Raw genomic sequence first — 22,390 nt, forward strand, 5'->3', positions numbered from 1 at the left:
TGATGGTTTGGGAAGAACCTCATCTGGAAGGGAAAGCCAGGTGTCTGAATACATTTGGCCATATATTGTACCTAAGTAAGCTGTATATTAGGTTATGTAATGTATATAAATATTACACATTGTAGCTGATTCAGTGTGGTTCATATTCCAGCTGCACTCGTCTTCATTATTCTCTAAAGTCCTGCTAATGATGTTTCAGCTGTTGCACCTTTGATGAACATTGTCCTACAACTGTGAGTGGTTTGAGTTCTGCAGCCTCGTGCAGATCATCTGAACAGTAAAACTCGCCACGGATTTCATGCCGTTAGCTGTGTTGTTGTTTTTTGCTACATGTCTGTGTTTTGGATGTTGGTTGTGAAGCACTTTAGGATTGTTTTGTAGTCAAAATAAAAAAATGAAAGTAATAACGCTTTGGTCTTCATCTTCCTCCTCATGCTCCTCTTCTTCTTATTCAATTGGTATACTTAAAAGAATAAAAATCTAATTCGCATATCAGAAAAATATTTTAGGTCTAATATAAACTGAGTAGGCAGAACATTTAAACCACCTGCCCCAGCGTTCCTCAGCGTTCCTCCAAAACACCTCTGACCTGACAAGACCTGGACTCCACAAGAACTCTAGAGGAAACCCTAGGATGTTAGCAGCAGATCCTTCAAGTCCCGTATGCTGTGAGTGGGAGCATCCATGCTTTATAGTCCCATGGTCCAGGTCTGATGTTTAGGAGTCCATTGTAGGAGCTTTGGTGGTGTACAGACATCAGCTTGGGCTCTTATCATTATAATGTATCATTCTTGTATATTTGTACACACACATATCTGCACTTATCTACCACCACATATCTGCATATATCTTTGATGATCCTCCATTTAATTCATCACAGCTCACGTGTTTAAACTCTTTAAACGCTTACGTATCTAAATTCTTGGTGGATTTATGTCAATAAACAACACGGTTGGTTGGTTGGTTGGTTGTTTGTTCGTCTCCACACTGATTCCTCTGTGTGTATCTGCAGCTTGAATCCTGTATAAACATTACAGCAGGTTCAGGACTACTTTTTCATAGTGAACAATTCCAGGAAGGTCGTAATCAGTGTGGTCATGTGACCCTGGTGGCGGAGGAACTCTGGGGACCTCAAAGAACAGAAACTACTTTTAGCTGCTGCTCCACTGCTGGAAAGGTTGCAGAATAAAGAGCATAAGGTAGGATTTGGTGAGATTTTCTCCACTTTTTCTCATTTCTGTCTCATCTGAACCCTTTTCCTGCTCCTGTGTAAAAGCTGTGGGTTTGAGATTCAAATCTTTTCTTCTGGTTTTAACTTTTACTGAGGAAATTATTGTGGTTTTTCAGTACAGGGAAGTGTGTCGAAATGTTTCTCACTCACACACACACACACACACACACACACACACACACACACACACACACACACACACACACACCATGTTTGTCTCTTAAACATTTACTATACAATTCATCACATTCACACATTCTTCTGTTCTTTTGTGTTTTTACATAGAAAAGAAGGCCTTTTATTCCACATATTATCCATAAAATATCCATATTATTTCTCAATAACTGCTGCTTACTATTATTATTATTAATATTATTATTAATAATAATAATAATTTGTTGTATTTTATCGATCAAAAGGACTGATATAATGATATACTCTGTTTAGCCATAACATTAAAATCATTCTCTGAAGGTGTGTGTGGTATCTGACCCTGACATGGTCTTAGCAGATCCTGTAAATTGGAGCCATTTCATCACATTTCCAGCATTTGGCAGAAGCACTTATCCAGAGTGACTTACAACTGAGTAGTTGAGGGTTAAGGGGCTTACTCAAGGGCCCAGCAATGGCAGCATAGTGGTGGAACTCATGACCTTCTGATCTGAAGTCCAACGGTGGTTTATCAGACCAGGCCTCTTTTCATTTCTCCATGGTCCATTTCTGATGCTCACATGTCCTTGTAGGAGCTTTGGGTGGTGCACATGGATCAGTAGGAGCTTTCTGAATGCTCCATATGCAGCAAACAGTGATGCTCTTTGTCTTCTGACTATTTTCTATCAGAACCAGCATCAACATTTAGTGCTGCAGGAGCTCTAACTTGGAATCGGACCAGATGTTCTAGTCTTCACTCTTCATGCACATCACTAGGTCACTGTCTGTCCTTCCATGGCGCACTTTAGGTAGGTACCAATCACTGCATACTGGGTTAAACCCCACAGGACCTGGTGTTCTGGAGAAGCTCTGGTCCAGGCTCCTGGTCAGGTCACTTTACAGGCGCCACTATTCTGAGAGAATTCAGTGTTACAGCAATTTCTATATAAAATCAAAGACTAAATTTTTACTTGAATTTGAATATGTTTTGTTGTATATCAGAGCAGACATGTTCTTCCCTGGTCTTCTGATTTGTTCATCTGCCTTCAGACCTTCACATCAGCTCAGAGTAAGATCATCATACTTCCTTCTTCTTAAAAGTTTTCTTTCATTCAGCTCAGATCTAAGTGGTGGTTCAAGCCACATGTAATAATAATAATAATAATACTAGAAATGATTGTGTTGTGTCTGTGAAACTGTGTATGAGTGTGTTTGTACAAACAAAGTTTTACCAGGGGCTGAGAGTATTCCATTCAAACAAGTTATTTCTCATGTAAATATAATCAACAAAAATACAGAAATTCAGTTTCTCTTTGCGGAAAAATACGCTGGAACTGATGACAACGATTAAATAATAATGTAATATAAATCTAACTGTTTTCACACAGTCGACTATGTAGGAGGTAGTTGCTGTTTCAGATTCCAGAGACCTCTAATTCCTGTAAGACTCATTACAAAGTATGAAGTAACTGATCCTTACTGTCCAAAACCTGGAGTTATGTAAGTTTCCATTTCTTCTATTTGAACTTTTACATGAGAGGTAAATGGATGTAATCATGATTACAGCTGTTATTGTTTATTAATCTCCTGAAAGTTTGGGAGATTTACAGCTCAGATTATTTCATTATAGCAGATTAACACTGTTTTAAACTTTCTCTGCAGTTTTACTCTAAAGCACCATCATCATCATCATCAGCATCATTATCATCATCATCTTCATCACCATCGTCGTGTTTGTGCAGACCCTGAGGACACGAGGGTGCAGAGGATCATGTATAGAATTGACAGGCTACATTTTGGTCAGTATATTTCACAGAGGGTTAAAAGTTAAAGTGGCGGTTATGTTTTTTTTAACTCCAGCATTCAGCAACTTTCATAGAGATGAGAGGCAGCATTTTTTCTCAGAATGAATGCAGAATGAATGATTCCAGCAATAACAGCAAGTTGTCTACGCCCTGAAGCTGCAAAGCATCCCCAGACCATCACATTACCACCACCATGTTTCAGAGTTGATACAATGTTCTTTGTATGAAATTCTGTTTTACACCACATGTAACGGGACCCACAACCTCCAAAGTTCAAAATCAGTCAACAGAATATTTTCCCAACGTCTTGGGGATAATCAAGATGTTTACTGGCAAATGTTAGGCAAGGCTTTGTGGGGTTTGGTCAGCAGTGGTTTTCACCTCCCATGGATGCCATTTTTGCCCAGTCTCTAATTACTTTTTCACACGGTTCCAGGCAGGTTTGCTCAGTGTTTTGTCCCTTAATAAATGAAATTATTTAAAAACTGCATTTTGTATTATCTTTGTGTAATATTTCAATTTGCTTGATGATCTTAATCATTTAACTGAGACAAATATGCAAAAAATAACAAACAAAAAATTCAGGAATACAAATACTTTTTCACAGCACTGTATCCTTCAGATTTTTTTGGCTTTAAATTCAGATTAAAGAAAAAACCTACAAACAAAACAACGAAAATTTATATTTAGCAGCTTTTCCTCTCAATCTGAGATGTTTGCTGTAAAACCCAGTAGCGGGCCGTGTATTTAGTACCTGGGCCTTCAGTGTGGACATACCCGACTTAATCCATCTCTTAATACCACCACATCACGTCACAATTATAGAAACCATCAATACAATACGAAAACACAATATAACAACACGGCATTACAAAGAGACGTTTCACATATGGAGGTGAAAACCATTTTACTAAAACAACAAACCCAGTTAAGACTCCAAACCTCCACACTACAACCACAACTGTGCACCTACAACATCTGGAGCAGTTTACACTCGATATTTGTCTAATAACATGACAAAAACATTAAAATGTAAATAAAATAAAACAACCTACTCACCAGTGATGCAGACTTATAATGTGTAGCGCCCCCCAGAGGCTGTAATCCAGTGGTAGCACTCGTATTCACTGGTCTGGAAGTGGAGATCAAACCCTTTCCCAGGCTGAGACACGCTAGCTAGCTTCAGGGTGGGTGACCTCCTCACCATGTCTAACTTTTCTTTAAAATTTATTTTTTAGTATGTCCGAGACCAAATCAATTTCTTTTCATCCGTAGGCGTAAAAAAGTCTAACTCTGATGTATTAACGTGTGCAGAGCTACACACGTGTTTTACCAGTTGAACTTGGCTGTAACGGTTTCCCTCTGACCAACCAATCAGAGGAGGGAAAAATGCTGACGCTATTCTGGGCCAGCGAGCTGCCCTGTGAGGAGAATCTGAAATCTGATTGGTTAAAGAAACAGAGCTATTGCTAATATTCTCTGAGATTAAAAAGTCCAGCAGGACTGACTTTGAAGGCCCTGGGTAGATTAGATTGACATGGCAGGACAAAGAGGCTGAATTCTGATTAGAGAGAAGACTTTGCTGGCCCTGACCTCCCACCACTGGTAAAACCCTGTGTGAATGCAAACTGCTGAATTGAATCAGAGTATTCATCTGATGTTATGGATTGTCTTTGTTTTCACACAGATTCACATGCACCACAACTATGCTGTTACAGATTCCATGTGCATCCAATTCCTGCAAGACTCATTACAGGGTATAAAATAACAGATCATCAGTGTAACAATCATGGAGTCATGTAAGTTTCTACTCTGTTTCTTCTCCTTGAAAAGAAAATGGATGTAATCATAGATGTATAATACTGTTATTATTTATTAATCTCCTGTGGGTTTGGCAGATTTAAATCTCAGATTATATACATTATGGCATTAGGCAGATGCTTTTATCAAGAGCGACTTGCAATGATCTCATTGGGGAATAAGGGCCTTTCTGAAGGGCCCAGCAGTAGCAGCTTGGTAGTGCTGGAATTTGAACTCACAACTTTCTGATTAGTAGTCCAACATTTGAACCATTTTCCCCCACTTTTTATTCTGCAGTTTTATTCTGAAGGATAATCTGAATTTTTGTGTAGACCCCAATGAGAACTGGGTGCAGAACATCATGAATACAACAGACAAGACCGAAAATGCAAAGACGCAGGAACTCCTCTGTCACTGTCAGTATATTACACGTCACTTCTTTACACATGTAGTGCATTTAGTGTCTATTAAATGTCATGTTTTTAAATCTCCAAAAATCTGATTTAAGGCTTCATTTTCTGTTGGTTGTTTTTGGTGGCAGTCACAATAAATCATCATCTCTCTGAGCCTCAAGTTATACAACCCCAAATCCAAACTAATGTAGATGCTTTGTAAAATGAAAATAAAAACAGAATGCAAAGCTTTGCAAATCTCATAAACCCATATTTTATTCACAGTAGAACATAGAAAAAAATCAAATGTTGAAACTAAATGTACAATTTTAATGAAAAAAATGAGGTCATTTTAAATTTGATGACTTCAACATTAAAATAAATTGTAACGCAAAAACAAAGTCTGGAAAAAGTCTGATCTTTGGACCCTTGGGCAGCACGTAAATCACTGCATTTAAATCCGTGATGATTCTGTAATGGAAATCACTGCATTACCACCTCCTTAACATTAACACACTCATTAACACCTCCACAAATCATTGTCTGGGAACACAGTTTGCACGTCATCCACAAATGCAGGTTAAATCTCTATCATGCAAAGAAGTTATGCGTGAATATGATCCAGAAACACCACCATCCTCTTCTGGCCTTTTGGAAACTATGGACACCACATCCTCTGGACTAAAGAGGAGAGGGACCATCTGGCCTACAATCAGCAGTTTAAAGGCCTGCATCTCTGATGGTATCTAAGTGTATTATTGTATAGTAAATGTCCAGCTTCCACATTTGGAAAGGCTCCATCAATGTTGAACCCTATATACAGGTTTTAGAGCAACAAATGCTTCCATCCAGATGCAAGGAAAACATGCATTATTTCATCAAAACAAAATTCATACTGCATCTATTACAGTAGCATGACTTAGTAAAAGAGTCCGGGTGCTGAACTGGCCTGCTGCAGTCTAGACCTTTCACCGTTTGAAAACATTTGGTGCATTATGAAATGAAAAATACGACAAAGAAGACCCAGGGCAGTTGGGACGGTTACACATCAGGAAACATGGAGATGTATTGTGCATGGTATTTGCAAATCATTGCAGATCTTTTTTTCACAGCATACCAGTTTTATAGATTTACAGTTATACAATCTAAGACCAAAATGCTCGCTCACTATTTAAAAAGAATTCTCCTCTGTGATGTGCGAACTCCAGCATTTAATCAGTATTATTATAAGTATCAATCAGTTATGACATTAATATTAATAAAGATGTTGTCACACAGATGGCAGAGGACCAGGGCATTGCTGTTTCAGTTTCCATGATGATCAGATTTTTCCAGAATTCATTACAGGGTATGAAGAAACAGCTCATCATTCTCCAAATCATGGAATCATGTAAGTTTCCAGTCTATTTCTTTTAAATGAACTTATACATAAAGAGGAAAATGGATGTAATCATGGCTATGTATATATTACTGTCTTTATTTATTATTTTCCTGGAGGTTTCTGATATTTAAAGCTCAGAAGATTTCATTATTTCGCTGATATAAACTCTCTCTTTCTTTACAGTTTCTCTCTAAAAGATGGACGTCGTGTTTGTACAAACTATAATAATGAGTGGGTGAAGAACTACATGACGAAAATTGATTATCAGCTGATACACTAGTAGCTGAATAAAAAAATAAAAATTAATAATACAGTAACAGAATAATGAATATACTTTATTAAAGTAAAAGTTTTATTAACTCATATTTGTACATAATAAATTGCTCGAATGTAACTGATGATATTAATAAGACTAACATTTAGATTTACGATCATTACTGTCGTGTTCCATTGATTGATTTAAAAGCCACATTAAATTGCCTTCACGTTTGTTGCCTTCTGTAGGATTGAAATGAGTCACCTGAATCTGTACACCAATCATCTGACATGTCTCCACCAATAAATCATCATTTAATTATGTTTTATTGATATTAATGTCATGAAACATCCACAGAACGAGTCCTATTTTCTGTTTCACTGTATGCAGATTAATATTTCCTGTGAATGAACTGTTACTATAGAAACAATAATGAAAGCTTATCATATAAACCTGTAATCTACAGCTACACAAGGCCAGTGTGGTATGAACATCGGGAAAAGTGGTGCAAGTGTTCATAAAACCGCAGATAAAACCTTCTTTCTTTCTGTAGAGTGAGGATTTAGCTACATTTCTAGCTAGCAGATTAATTGATTAGCTGTGCAATATATCTTACAATAAGGATGAATTTGTTCGTCCTGGTGATGCTAACATTTTTAATTTTGAGATTAAGCATACAATTGTAATTGAATTAAACTGCTGCAGGAAGGAAAGTTATTACTAAGAACAGCATTAAACCATGTTAAGCCCCACTTTCTTTCAACTTGTTCTCACAGTTATGTAGAGCTGGGATTGAAATTCAAAGTGTTTGGGACATGAACACAGTGTCCTGATCAGTAAGAAGTAGGATGGAGGGCTCACCTGCCCTCAGATATTGTACCTTATGATCCACATCCAGTGATACTAGATTACAGTAGCACTGTACCCTTTCCACTGTCCCCTCTGGAAATCTGGTTACAAACTGCTCCAGCACTGTGAGATCCACTACATTATCAGTGTTGCAGCCACTGCCAGCAGGGATCTTAGAGCTGCTGGACAAATGCTAGTTGGACAGCTAAGCTTACAAAGTGTCAGAGTGATGGCAGTACTGTTCAGTTCAAAATACCTTACTTTATGTACAGGTACCCCAGCAGGGCAGGTCTCCCTGGAGAGCAGCAGTAGATGGATAAACACTGTGGCCAGCTCAATTCTTTGGCAGCTTCATGCATGCCTACACATCCCTTCATATGAGCGAACTCCAGCAGGTTCATGACTGGAAGATGTTTGAACCACCAATCGTAAACTGTAACTCCTGCCAGTCCACTGCCTGAGCTTGCAGTAGATCCTGAAAAAGCAGTTGCTGCTGCTATGTATGCAACTTGAGGAGGACCTGGTGTTGTGTTTAGTGCAATGTTCAGCTCGTTCTTTCATTCGTTTCTTCCAGAATTTCACACGTGTGGAATTTTTCCTCAGTGCTTCCCTCCGTTTGCAAACCAGCACCAACATTCGTAGTAACCTGTGACTCACAGCAGCACAAAATATTGTGGTATATTGTGGTCTCAGGGTTTTACACTGACAGTTTAGGTTAGAGATCCAGTCCTCAACTCTACACCCTCATTCACCTTTTCTCATCACCCACAATGAGAATCATAGTGTCAGGACTCCTTCCCACTTACCAGTGAGGAATTGAGAAGTTTAGTAGACTTTTTGCACTAAATTAATGGTTACAGTCATGGTGTCGAGAACACAAACTACTCTTTGTTTATAATTGGAATTTATTCTGGGAGCGTCCAAGGTTTTTCCGTCCTGATGGCCTGCACCAAAGTAGAGTGGAGCAGCAGTGCTATCAGACAACATCTATAGGATGCTTCACACTATCTGACTGAAAGTAAGACATCATGCAATTTATAATTATGACAACATTTGTACAAAAACGTAAACACACAGCCCACTTTATAGAAACTGTGTCTACTCCTCCTGTAGTAAAATCAAGATAAGATCCAGATTATTTCTGGATCTTATTGCAGTTAAAACTGAAAACACTTTTAAACATTAGATCACTTGTACCCAAAGCACTCATTGCAAATAAGATTCAAAAGGTACATGAGAACCTGTGTAAATGAGATTCACACCTCATGAAGATTGTGGAACTTTAAAGAAGTAGATGCCCACAAAAATCCTGATCCATCTAGAGACATACCAGTGCCAATTGAATCCCACTTCATGTGGAGTTTGCACACTGGACCTCTTTGAGTGTATAAAGGCTCTGGCATAGAGAAACTAGTGTTGGATCTGTGATGATCTCAAATGTTGAGATATTTTATGAGTTGCTCAGTAGCTCCTGGTTCCATAATCTCAAATGACTGTATAAGACTGTAGAAAGAACATCACTCATAATTGTACACTCCAGTGCTCATGTTAGTTCAACTTACATTCACTACTTTACACGGGGCATTTAGTATCTAATTAAGTCAATGCTCGCACAAAATCCAACTTACCCACAATGCACTGTGGTCTTTTGAGCTTGCGAGTTTCCATCAGTACAGCGAGACATTATCTACATTCCTACAGTAGCTCACCCCAGATGCACTCATTACACTCTGCTCAATGGTTTTCGTGTGTATGTGTACAATAATAACATTAAACGATTTCATTGTTTGTTTGTTTGTTTGTCTCCACACTGATTCCTTATCCTGTTTGTACCTGCAGCTTGAATCCTGTATGAACATTACAGCAGGTTCAGGACTACTTTTTCATGGTGAACAATTCCAGGAAGGTCGTGATCAATGTGGTCATGTGACCCTGATGGCAGAAGAATACCAACAAACTCTGGGAGTAAAGACCTCAAAAAAACGGAAACTACTTTCAGCTGCTGCTCCACTGTTGGAAAGGTTGCAGAATAAAGAGCATAAAGAAAAATTTGGTGAGATTTTTTCCACGTTTTCTTATTTCTGTCTCATCTGAACCCTTTTCCTGCTCCTGTGTAAAAGCTGTCAGTTTGAGATTCGATTCTTTTCTTTTGGTTTTAACTTTTACTGAGGAAATTATTGTGGTTTTTCAACTTCTGTATTTCTAATAATTGGGTTTTGTCAGTAGAGGGAAGTATGTCGTAATTTTTTTCCAGGGTAAACACACACACACACACACACACACACACACACACACACACACACACACACACACACACACACACACTTATACCATAAGTAACACCTTGTTTGTCTTAAACACTTAGTATACAATTAACTCTTACCATGCACTACTGTCTAAACTCTCTTCGGACGTGACTTCTGCCAAGACTGCCTTCTACAAGATAAAGCTTCTGCACAAGATCCTCAGAAGCTCCACAGCATCTTCTCTTCACTACTCAACCCCTTTCTCCACATGCTGAAGACTTTGCCTCCTTTTTATGATAAGAAGATTTTAAAAATCTGCCAGATCATTTCTGCCCCTCTTCCACTGGATCCAATCCCTTCAAATAAGCTCCAGACCCTCTCACAAGACCTCCTGTCATTCACCACTGTAATCAATGGCTCACTAACATCTGGCCATGTGTCTAGCTTTAAGAGAGTGAGGGTCATTCCCATGCTGAAGAAACCTGCTCTGGATCCCTCAGACTTCATCAAATACAGACCGCTGTGATTTCTTCCTTTTTTTTCTAAAATCTCTTACAGAACAACCTCCAAGACCCAAACCAGTCTGGCTTCAAAGTGGCACATTCCAAAGGGATGGCTCTTTTGGCTGTCAATGAGACACTTCATGCTGCAGATTAGCCGAGCTGTCATCTCTACTCCTCCTGCTAGACCTTTCAGCAGCATTCTACACAATCATCCATAACACTTATTGTCCATGCTCAGAAGCCTTGGAATTCATGGAGCAGCATGGGAATGGTTTGCTTCATACCTAGAAGGTCACTCATACCAGGTAACATGGAGGGGGTCCACATCTGCCCCAAGCAGACTCTTTACTGGTGTCCCACAAGGCTCGGTACTTGATTCCCTCCTTTTCTCTCTCTATACCCACTCTCTTCATAAAGTCATATTTTTACATGGGTTTTCTTACCACTGCTATGCTGATGACACTCAACTCATCTTCAACTGCCCTCATTCAGATACCACAGCTTCCGCTCGGATCTCAGCATGTTAGGCAGACATATCATCGTCGATGAGTGCCCATCATCTAAAACTCAACCCCAGAATAACTCTTCACAACTCCCTGATCTCCTCTTTTTCCACCACTCGCAACCTCGGGGTAACTAGCAATCAACTAGCCTTTTCCCTTACTTGCTAATGTGGCTCGTTCCTGTCGATTTCTTCTCTACAACATCCAAAGGATTCGACCATTTCTGTGCACACAGGCTGCCCAGGTGCTTGTTCAGTCTTGTCATTTTGAGACTGGACTACTGCAGCTCTCTGCTGGCAGGTCTTCCTCTGAACACTACTTATCCACTGCAAATGATCCAAAAGGCAGCTGCTGCTTGACTTTACTTACACCTGCCCAAGTTCTCTCACAGCACCCCACTGCTGCTCCTCCACTGGCTTAAGTTTGTAATCCAGTAAACCAGTGTTGATTTATTTAATAATAATATTATCTTTTATTATTGTATTTTTTTTCTCTATCCAAAGCACATACCTAATAAACACTAATATACCTGTGTAAAAATCATCCTTGTGTCCCCAAACCTCTGAAGGTGTGTGTGGTATCTGGCACTAAGACATTTTCACCAGATCCTGTAAATTGGAGCCATTTAATCACATTTCCAGCATTTGGCAGAAGCACTTATCCAGAGTTACTTACAACTGAGTAGTTGAGGGTTAAGGGTCTCTCAAGGGCCCAGCAATGGCAGCATAGTTGGTGGTGGGATTTTTAACTCAAGACCTTCTGAAGTCCAGCATCTTAACCACTGAGCTCCCACATCCCATAGAGCCTCCATTGATTGGACTTGTTTGTCCAGTACATCAAAAAGATTTTGAGCACTTTGTGATGTTCCTCAAATTGTCCCTGAATACAGTGTTATGGTGAGGATGTGCAGGGAGCTTCATCCTACTGAACAAGGACACTGTTTTTTTAAGTAAATGCGGGGGGTCTGTTTGTGGAATGTAACATCTAAGTAACATCCACATTAACAACAGGACCCTAGGTTTCCCAGCAGAACATCACCCAGAGCATCACCAGCTCACCTTATTCTCATAGTGCATCCTGGCACTACCTCTTCACCAGGTAAGCCACGCCCATGCATCCAGATGTGAAAGAGAAGGTGGTTTATCAGACTAGACCTTTTATTCCATGTAGGAGCTTTAGGTGTTGCACAGGGATCAGTAGGAGCTTTCTGATCGCTTCACATGCAGTAACTGGTGATGGTCTATGTGTTCTGACTCCTTTTCATCAGAACCAGTGTCAACCTTTTGGTGCTGCAGGAGCTCTAACTTGGGATTGGACCAAAAGATCTAGAATTCACTCATGCACATCAGTGAGACTCAACAGGTCACTGTCTGTCCTTCATTTGAGCACTTTTGTTAGGTGTTAATCACGGCGTTAAACCCCACAAGACCTGGTGTTCTGGAGAAGCTCTGGTCCAGGCTTCTGCTCACACACAGCAGAACTAACTGTTCACTTGTTGTCTAAATTATCTCACCCCTTTATAGGTGCCACTGTACTGAGAGAATTCAGTGTTACTGATTATGTAAACCACTGTTATTCAGCATGTGTGGAGTTTTTCTTATTTATTGTGGTTGGTTTTGTTGTATATCAGAGCAGACATGTTCTTCCCGGGTCTCCTGCTGGTTCTTATCTGCATTCAGACCTTCACAACAGCTCAGAGTAAGATCATCATACTTTCTCCTTCTTGATGCTAATGTTTTAATTCAGCTCAGATCTAAGTAGTGGGTCAAGCCACATGGTAGTTTTTCTCAGTTGCTTTGAAACGTTTCTCAGATTGGAAATGAAATTCACAGAACTACTTGTTCAACCTCCACATCAAGTCAAGTTTATTTCTATTGCGCTTTTCACAACACACACTGTCTCAAAGCAGCTTTACAGACTTCAACAGTTAAGGTGAATGTGTTTGTACAGAGAGTTTTACCCGGGGCTTGTGTTTATTCAGTGATTTTACTCCATTCAAACACTTCATTTCGAATGTAAATATAATTAAAAAAAATTCAGTTTCTCTTTTACTAACAATGAGCAGAATACGAGCTGGAATCTGTTCTTCAGCATCGCTTCAGTTCACTGTGAAGTCTGATGTCCACACAGATCACTACAATCGAACCACATGCTGCTTCAGAACCTCGAGACGTCGGATCCCTGCAAGACGCATTACAGGGTATGAAACATGACACAGGTGATTTCAACATGGCGGCGCCCTGTGAAAATGCGGTATCTCTACTCGACAAAAAACTAACTTTACTTGCATAACGCATACATAAGAAAACTGAAACAGGGCGGGAAAACGTGGCTATGCCACCGAAGAAAACAACCAGTAAAGCAGAGATGGAGAACGAGATGCCGGAAATTCATAAGTCGCTCAATCATTTGACTGAGGAGTTGTCCAAAGTGACTCACCAGCTGATGAAGCTGAAGGGACTTTGCGACGAGGTGAAACAATTGAGAGATTTGATAAAAGAAAAAGACCAAACTATCAATGAGCTTGAAATGAGGATTGATCAGTTTGACAATACACGCGGATGGAAGACATTATCATCACAGGTTTGAGCGTCAAACCCCGCTCATATGCCAAAGCGGTGGGGAGAAATGTAAGTGCGGATGCTGACACCGAGGATGTGCAATCATTGGAGAGACAAGTTGTAACATTTCTGAGGGGAAAAGATATACATCTAGACACGAATAACATCCCTGCTTGTCACACTCTGCCAAGAAAAGACACAAAACAGCCAGCAATTATTCTGCGTTTTGCAAATCGGAAATACAAAATTAATTTACTGCGACAAGGAAGGAAGTTTAAAGGAACTAATGTTTATTTAAACGAGCATATTACAAAAAGAAATGCTGAGATCACCCGAGAAGCCCGTATGCTGAGAAGAAATGATAAGATAAATGCGACATGGACGAGGAACTGTAAGATCTTCATTCAGCTAAAGGGATCTACTCAGGAACAAGCCAGGGTAATACTGGTAAGACAACTTAAAGAACTTGATCAGTTTAGATAATGTTGATTGAACAAAACAAACAAACAAATAAATAAAAAAAAAAAAAAAAAAAAAAAAAAGATACATTCTTGTCGCATATTGAGGACTATTACTTTCTGCTATGGGTGAGAATAGTACGTTCGTTTCATTTAGACTGGGTTCAAATGGATCTCTATGCATTCTGCTGGAGCTATGCGGACTATGAAAAAGTGCGGACAAATCCTTAGCGAGTTGGAGAATGGATTATTATAGGCCTACTTTACGTGGATTACTGTTGGATAAACTTTTTATGTACTGGACTGTGGATAACAGGTACACGTTTACGTGCGGACAAACTGGAAGATGGGCCTACTTTACGTTGGACAGAAGAAAATTGCTTTAAAATTATCGTCAAGATGGATGGAAATCCGCCTTATGTTGGACACGGGGATCATTTATAATTTGACAATTGGGAAAAGACTAAATAATAGACTTAAAAAGTGGTGGATTAGGGACATAGGAGTATTTTGTGATTAACCTTAAAACAATATGACAATGAGTGTGATTATGATTTATCAGTAGTCAATAGAGATAAAGTGGAAATAAATGAGAAAATACTGGTAGTCCATATAGAAGTAAACTGATTGAACATAGTTTAGAAAATCATGCATCTCTATAAAACAAATGAGTTTGGGAAAGATATAGATCCAGATAATCATTTTTATTATAATATAATAAATGAATGTAAATACTATTCTAAAGAACAAAGTAACAGTATTGATATGGAAGGAGCTTTTAGCTTAATTCATTTCAATAGTAGAAGCCTGTATAAAAATGTTGAAGATATTAAAGAATGCCTTGGTAAAATTAACAAATTCAGTGTTATTGCAGTTTCTAAAACTTGGTTGGATGGGGATAAGGCTTGTGAAGTGGAATTGGAGAGATATGAGCTCTCTACTAAGAATAGGATTAATAAAAAAGGCGGGGGAGTAGCATTATATGTGGAAAATGACCTAAATTGTAAAATTGTCGATAGTCTGACAACCACCATTATGGGAGTCCTAGAGTGTATATCTGTTGAAATTGCAGTTCTTAAATCTAAAAATATTATTGTTAGTTGTCTCTATAGAACACCAGGATCATGTTTATATGTATTTAATAAAAATGTTGATATTTTGTGTGGTAACGTTAGTAAGATGCATTTTGTGTGTGGCGATTTTAATATAAATCTTTTAAATCCCCAAAATAATAAGAAAACAAGTGATTTCATTACAACTATGTATCTTCTTCTTCTTCTTTCGGCTGCTCCCATTAGGGGTCGCCACAGCGGATCATCCGTCTCCATACCACCCTGTCCTCTACATCTGCACTTTCACACCATCTACCTGCATGTCTTCCCTCACCACATCCATGAACGTCCTCCTTGGCCTTCCTCTTTTCCTCCTACCTGGTGGCTCCATCTTCAGCATTTTTCTACCAATATAATTCATGTCCCTTCTCTGCACATGTCCAAACCATCTCAATCTCGCCTCCCTCACCTTGTCACCAAAACATCCTACATGTGCTGTCCCTCTAATAAACTCATTTCTAATCTTGTCCATCCTCGTCACTCCCAACGAAAACCTTAACATCTTCAGCTCTGCTACCTCCAGCTTCACCTCCTGTCTTTTACTCAATGCCACTGTCTCTAATCCATACAACATCGCAGGTCTCACCACAGTCCTATAAACTTTCCCTTTCATTCTTGCAGATACCCTACTATCACAAATCACTCCTGTCACTCTTCTCCACCCACTCCACCCTGCCTGCAATCTGTAGAGCAGATTAACCGTGTTTCACCACGGTATCGACTTGGTAGGACTATTATTCCAACCACTAAGGACAGATTCATAAATAACCTGCCTGATTTATCTCAGTTTCACATTAAACCCATAACTGCTGATCATCTTGATGAGATGGCGAACAACATAGACCTTATCCTCACTAGCACTTTAGACACTGTTGCCCCCATCCGGTTAAAAAAGGTTAGAGAACAAGCACCTGCACCTTGGTATAATAGTCATACGCATGCCCTAAAGAGAACAACACGTAATCTGGAGAGAAAATGGAGGAAAACTAAATTGGAGGTATTTAGAATTGCGTATAAAGACAGTATGCTTAGCTACAGACAGGCGCTAAAAGCTGCTAGAGCTAAACACCTGAGCAAACTCATAGAAAATAACAAAAACAATCCCAGGTTCCTTTTCAGTACAGTCGCTAAATTAACAACAAATCAGGGATCTGAAAAATGTGTTCCATCACAGTTTAGTAGTGACGACTTTATGAAATTCTTCACTGAAAAAATAGATAACATTAGAAAAACAATTGTGGCAGTTCAACCTCTGACAGCATCTCCCGACACAATTGTACTTACAACCCCACAACTACACTGTTTTACATGTATAGGACAGGAAGAGCTGTATGATGCTATTATGAAAGCTAAATCAACAACATGTCAGTTAGATCCAATTCCTACTAAACTACTGAAGGAAGTGTTATATACAGCTGGTGAGCCTCTTCTCAATATTATTAACTCCTCACTATCGTTAGGTCATGTCCCTAAATCCCTCAAGTTAGCAGTTATTAAGCCCCTCATTAAAAAACCTAATCTGGATCCAAACACGCTATCGAATTACAGACCAATTTCAAATCTCCCATTTATGTCTAAGATTTTAGAAAAGATTGTCGCTGCCCAGTTATGTAACCACTTGCAGGAGAACAATATCTTTGAAGAGTTTCAGTCAGGTTTTAGGCCCCATCATAGCACAGAAACTGCTCTAGTTAAAATCACTAACGACCTGTTTTTAGCTTCAGACCAAGGCTACATCTCCCTATTAGTTTTACTAGATCTTAGTGCTGCGTTCGACACTATAGATCATGATCTTCTCCTCGATCGCTTACAGAATTACATCGGTATTCAGGGACAGGCATTAAGCTGGTTTAAATCCTACCTGTCCAATCGTTACCGTTTCGTAGATTTAAATGGAGAGCTATCCAGGATAATGCTAGTAAATTATGGCGTGCCACAAGGGTCAGTTCTAGGACCCCTGCTTTTTACAATATACATGCTTCCATTAGGAAAAATTATTAGAAGGCATGGAATTAGCTTCCATTGTTATGCTGATGATACCTAGCTATATATTTCATCCAAACCCGGCGATACAGCTCAATTAGCTCGCATAACTGAGTGTGTTGAAGAAATAAAAGATTGGATGACCCATAACTTTCTGCTATTAAATTCTGATAAAACAGAGATTTTGCTCATCGGCCCAAAAAATAGTACACAGAAGCTCCAGCATCTCAGCCTGCATTTAGACGGTTGTTCTGTAACTACTAGTTCAACGGTAAAAGACCTGGGAGGTATTTTAGACAGCAACTTATCTTTTAAAAATCACATCAATCAAGTTACAAAAACAGCCTTCTTTCACCTTAGAAATATTTCTAAGCTAAGAAATATGTTATCTATATCTGATGCAGAGAAGCTCGTCCATGCGTTTATGACCTCTAGAATAGACTACTGTAATGCATTACTAGGTGGATGTCCTGCATCATTAATAAACAAGCTTCAGTTAGTTCAGAATGCCGCAGCAAGAGTTCTTACTAGGTCAAGAAAATACGATCATATAACCCCAATCTTATCGTCCCTACATTGGCTTCCTATTAAGTTTCGAATAGACTACAAACTACTGCTACTCACTTATAAAGCACTAAATGGTTTGGCTCCCATGTATCTATCCAGTCTTTTAACACGCTACAATCCGTCACGCTCCCTGAGATCTCTAAACTCTGGGCTTCTAGTAGTTCCTAGAATAGCAAAGTCCACTAAAGGCGGTAGAGCATTTTCACATTTAGCTCCTAAACTCTGGAATAGTCTTCCTGACAGTGTTCGGGGTTCAGATACACTCTCCCAGTTTAAGTGTAGATTAAAAACATATCTTTTTAGCAAAGCCTACACATAACACACATCACACACATATATGATTACATGCACATTATCAACTTGTGCTGTTAATATCATGAACAGCAGCTACGCTAATTCCTCTCCACTGCTTCTCTTTCTCTCCCCATCCCGAGGCATCCTGAGGTTTGGCCAGCTCCAGTCACGTCCCACCTCGTGAAGATTATGGACCTATGGATGATCATGGAGAAGTAGATGCCGAGTGTTTAAAGGCCCTGGCATGGAGAAGCTGATGCTGGATCTATGATGATCACAAATTGTTCTGTATTGTTGAAAGATTTATGACCAAACTCTTGATGTCACCAATATGAGGATGGGTTCCCCTTTGAGTCTGGTTCCTCTCAAGGTTTCTTCCTCATATCATCTTAGGGAGTTTTTCCTTGCCACTGTCGCCACGGCTTGCTCATCAGGGACAAACGCACACCATTCATCTTCACTGTTGTTTTCTGTAAAGCTGCTTTGAGACAATGTCTGTTGTGAAAAGCGCTATACAAATAAACTTGACTTGACTTGACTCTTTTCTTTACTTTTCTAACACACTCTCCATTACTTTGCACTGTTAACCCCAGGTACCTGAACTCCTTCACACACATGTACTCTGTCTTACTCCTACTGACTTTCATTCCCCTTCTCTCCAGCGCATATCTCCACCTCTCCAGGCTCTTCTCAACCTGCTCTCTACTCTCACCACAAATCACAATATCATCTGCAAACATCATAGTCCAGGGAGACTCCTGTCTGACCTCGTCCGTCAACCTGTCCATCACCACTGCAAACAGGAAAGGGCTCAGGGCCGATCCTTGATGCAGTCCAACCTTCACCCTGAACCAGTCTGTCGTACCTACTGCACACTTCACTGCTGTCACACTGTCCTCATACATGTCCTGCACCACCCTCACATACTTCTCTGACACACCAGACTTCCTCATACAATACCACAACTCCTCTCTCCACCCTGTCGTACTCTTTCTCTAAATCCACAAATACACAATGCAATTCCTTCTGTCCTTCTCTATACTTCTCCATCAACATCCTCAAAGCAAATAAGGCGTCTGTGGTGCTCTTCCTCGGCATGAAACCATACTGTTGCTCACAGATGGTCACCTCTTCTCTCAGCCTGGCTTCCACTACTCTTTCCCATAACTTCATGGTGTGACTAATCAACTTAAATTACCCTGTAGTTACTGCAGGTCTACACATATCTCTTATGCTTAAAGATCAGTACCATCACACTCCTTCTCCATTCCTCAGGCATCCTCTCCCCTTCCAGAATCCTGTTAAACAATCTGGTTAAAAACTCCACTGCCATCTCTCCTAAACATCTCCACGCTTCTACCGGTATGTCATTTGGTCCAACCGACTTTCCATTCTTCATCCTCTTAATCGCTGCTCTCACTTCCTCCTTACTAATCCTATCTACATCCTGCTTCACCAACTCCACATCCTCCAACCTTCTCTCTCTCTGATTTTCCTCATTCATCAGCTGCTCAAAATACTCCCTTCATCTTCTCAACACACTCTCCTCACTAGTCAACACATTTCCCTCTCAATCCTTTATTGCTCTAACTTGCAGTACATCCTTTCCAGCTCGGTCCCTCTGCCTGGCCAATCGGTATAAATCCTTTTCTCCTTCCTTAGTGTTCAACCTCTCCTACAGCTCCTCATATGCCTTTTCCTTGACTTTCGCCACATCCCTTTTTACCTGCTGCCACATCTCCTTGTACTCCTGCCTACTTTTCTTATCACTCTGTCGATCCCACTTCTGTTTTGCCAACCTCTTTCTCCTAATGCTCTTCTGCACTTCCTCATTCCACCACCATGTCTCCTTGTCTTGCTTTCTATTTCCAGATGTCACACCAAGTACTTTTCTAGCTGCCTCCCTCATCACTCCTGCGGTAGTTGCCCAATCATCCGGCACCTCTTCATCACCACCGAGCTCCTGTCTGACCTCTTCCCTGAATCTCACACTACACTCTTCCTCCTTCAGTTTCCACCATCTTATTCTTCTTTCAATCCTTACTTTCCTCCTCTTCTTCTTCGCCTCCAAAACCATCCTACAGACCACCATCCGATGCTGTCTAGCTACACTGTCCCCCGCCAACACCTTACAGTCTCCAATCTCCTTCAGGTTGCATCTCCTACACAGAACATAATCCACCTGTGTGCACCTTCCTCCACTCTTATACGTCACCCTATGATCCTCCTTCTTCTTAAAATACGTGTTCACCACTGCCATTTCCATCCTTTTAGCAAAATCTACCACCATCTGCCCTTCCACATTCCTCTCCTTAAAACCATACCTACCCATCACCTCCTCATCACCTCTGTTCCCTTCACCTACATGCCCATTAAAGTCTGCCCCAATCACCAATCGTTCTTTCCTAGGTACACTATCTACCACTTCATCTAATTCACTCCAGAATCTTTTCTTCTCCTCCATCTCACAGCCCACTTGTGGAGCATAGGCACTGATGACATTTATCATCACCCCTTCAACTTCCACCTTCACGATCATCACCCTATCAGAAACTCTCTTCACCTCCACTACACTCTTACTGTACTCTTCCTTCAGAATCACCCCTACACCATTTCTCTTTCCATCCACACCATGATAGAACAGTTTAAACACCTCCAATGTTCCTGGCCTTACTCCCTTTCCACTTGGTCTCCTGAACACACAACACATCTACCTTTCTCCTCTCCATCATATCAGCTATCTCTCTCCCTTTACCCGTCATAGTACCAACATTTAAAGTACCAACCCGAACCTCCACTCTAATACACTGCTCCTTTTCCTGCTGTCTCTGTAGACGCCTTCCTCCTCTCCTTCTCCTCATTCGGCCAACAGTAGCCCAATTTCCACCGGTACCCTGTCGGCTACCGATACCTGTGGCGGTCGTTGTTAACCCGGGCCTTGACCGATCCGGTATGAAATTCTCATTTGTGATCCGCATATTTGATTTGGCACATGTTTTACGCTGGATGCCCTTCCTAACGCAACCCTCCCCATTTACCTGCTTGGGACCGGCACTAAGAGTGCACTGGCTTGTGCCCCCCTAATGGCTAGGTTTTCATCACAACTATGTATAGTAATAATTTATTTTCACTTATCACTAAACCCACAAGAATCACAGCCGATACAGCTACTTTAATAGATAATATATTTAGGAATAGACTTGAAACACAAATAACTGCTGGATTGCTCATAAATGATATTAATGATCATTATCCTGTTTTTAGTATTTTTCACAAACTTCTTTATAAGGCTACTGTGTTCAAAGTAGATCAGATTAAAATTATACGTAATAGAACCCCTGAAACTATGTTTGCCTTAAAAACTGATTTGTTTAACCAGACATGGGACAAGGTCTATGCCATCTCTGATCCTGACAAGGCCTATGACTTTTTTTTTTCTACACTAGCAAGTCTTTATGATAAACATTGCCCACTAAAGGAATACTCTATTAAAGACAGAACCAACCTAGAGAAACCATGGATAACAAAGGGCATAGCCAACGCTTGCAAAAAGAAAAAATACCTCCACAAATTATTTATAAAACATAGAACTAAAGAAGCAGAGGACAAATATAAAGTGTACAGAAATAAGTTAATTAACATAATAAGATCTAATAGAAAAGTTTATTATCATAATATTTTGGAACAGCACAAAAACAACATCCACAGTACTTGGAAATTATTAAATAGTATTATTAAGAAGCGAACTAATAAAAATGATTATCCAAATTATTTTGAGAAAGACAGCCAAATCTTAAACTGTAATAATGAAATATCAATGGCGTTCAACAATTTTTTTGTAAATGTTGGACCCATTTTAGCTAATGAAATCCCTCAACCATCAGAGGTAAAGGAAATAGAGTAAAATATTATTAAAGGAAATGTGAGCTCTTTGTTTTTGAGGAGTGTGGATGAAAATGAAATTATTCAAATTGTGACTAAATTTAAGAATAAGAGGTCAACAGACTGTTTTGATTTTGATATGATTGTAGTAAAAGAAATTATACATAGTATTGTTGCTCCACTTACATACATTTGTAATCAATCTTTTTTTACAGGCATCTTTCCGTCTAAAATGAAAACGGCCAAGGTAGTACCCATTTTTAAAATTAAGAGATAAACATCAATTTACAAACTACAGGCCAATCTCACTACTTTCACAATTTTCCAAAATTTAGAAAAGTTATGTTATAAGACTTGATGATTATCTCAATAAATTCAACCTTATTTCAGATTATCAATTTGGTTTCAGGGCAAATA

At 39.6% G+C, this 22,390-nt stretch overlaps 1 long non-coding RNA gene across 5 annotated transcripts; it reads left to right on the plus strand.

The window, feature by feature from the left end:
• The first annotated feature begins 978 nt into the window (after positions 1 to 978).
• Positions 979 to 13,323, plus strand: LOC310725926. 5 transcript variants are annotated; one of them, XR_014533556.1, is made up of 13 exons: positions 983 to 1,209; positions 2,072 to 2,190; positions 2,384 to 2,450; positions 2,770 to 2,881; positions 3,044 to 3,180; positions 4,874 to 4,985; positions 5,284 to 5,402; positions 6,657 to 6,768; positions 6,943 to 6,990; positions 8,439 to 8,882; positions 9,704 to 9,917; positions 12,747 to 12,814; positions 13,247 to 13,323. It is a non-coding gene; the product is annotated as an uncharacterized lncRNA (long non-coding RNA). The 5 variants fall into 5 exon arrangements; XR_014533554.1 differs by having other exon boundaries at positions 979 to 1,209; positions 2,770 to 3,180; XR_014533555.1 differs by lacking the exon at positions 2,770 to 2,881 and having other exon boundaries at positions 981 to 1,209.
• The last annotated feature ends 9,067 nt before the right edge of the window (positions 13,324 to 22,390 follow it).

Source organism: Silurus aristotelis (genome assembly GCF_946808225.1).
Source record: "Silurus aristotelis genome assembly, chromosome: 5".
Lineage (NCBI taxonomy): Eukaryota > Metazoa > Chordata > Actinopteri > Siluriformes > Siluridae > Silurus > Silurus aristotelis.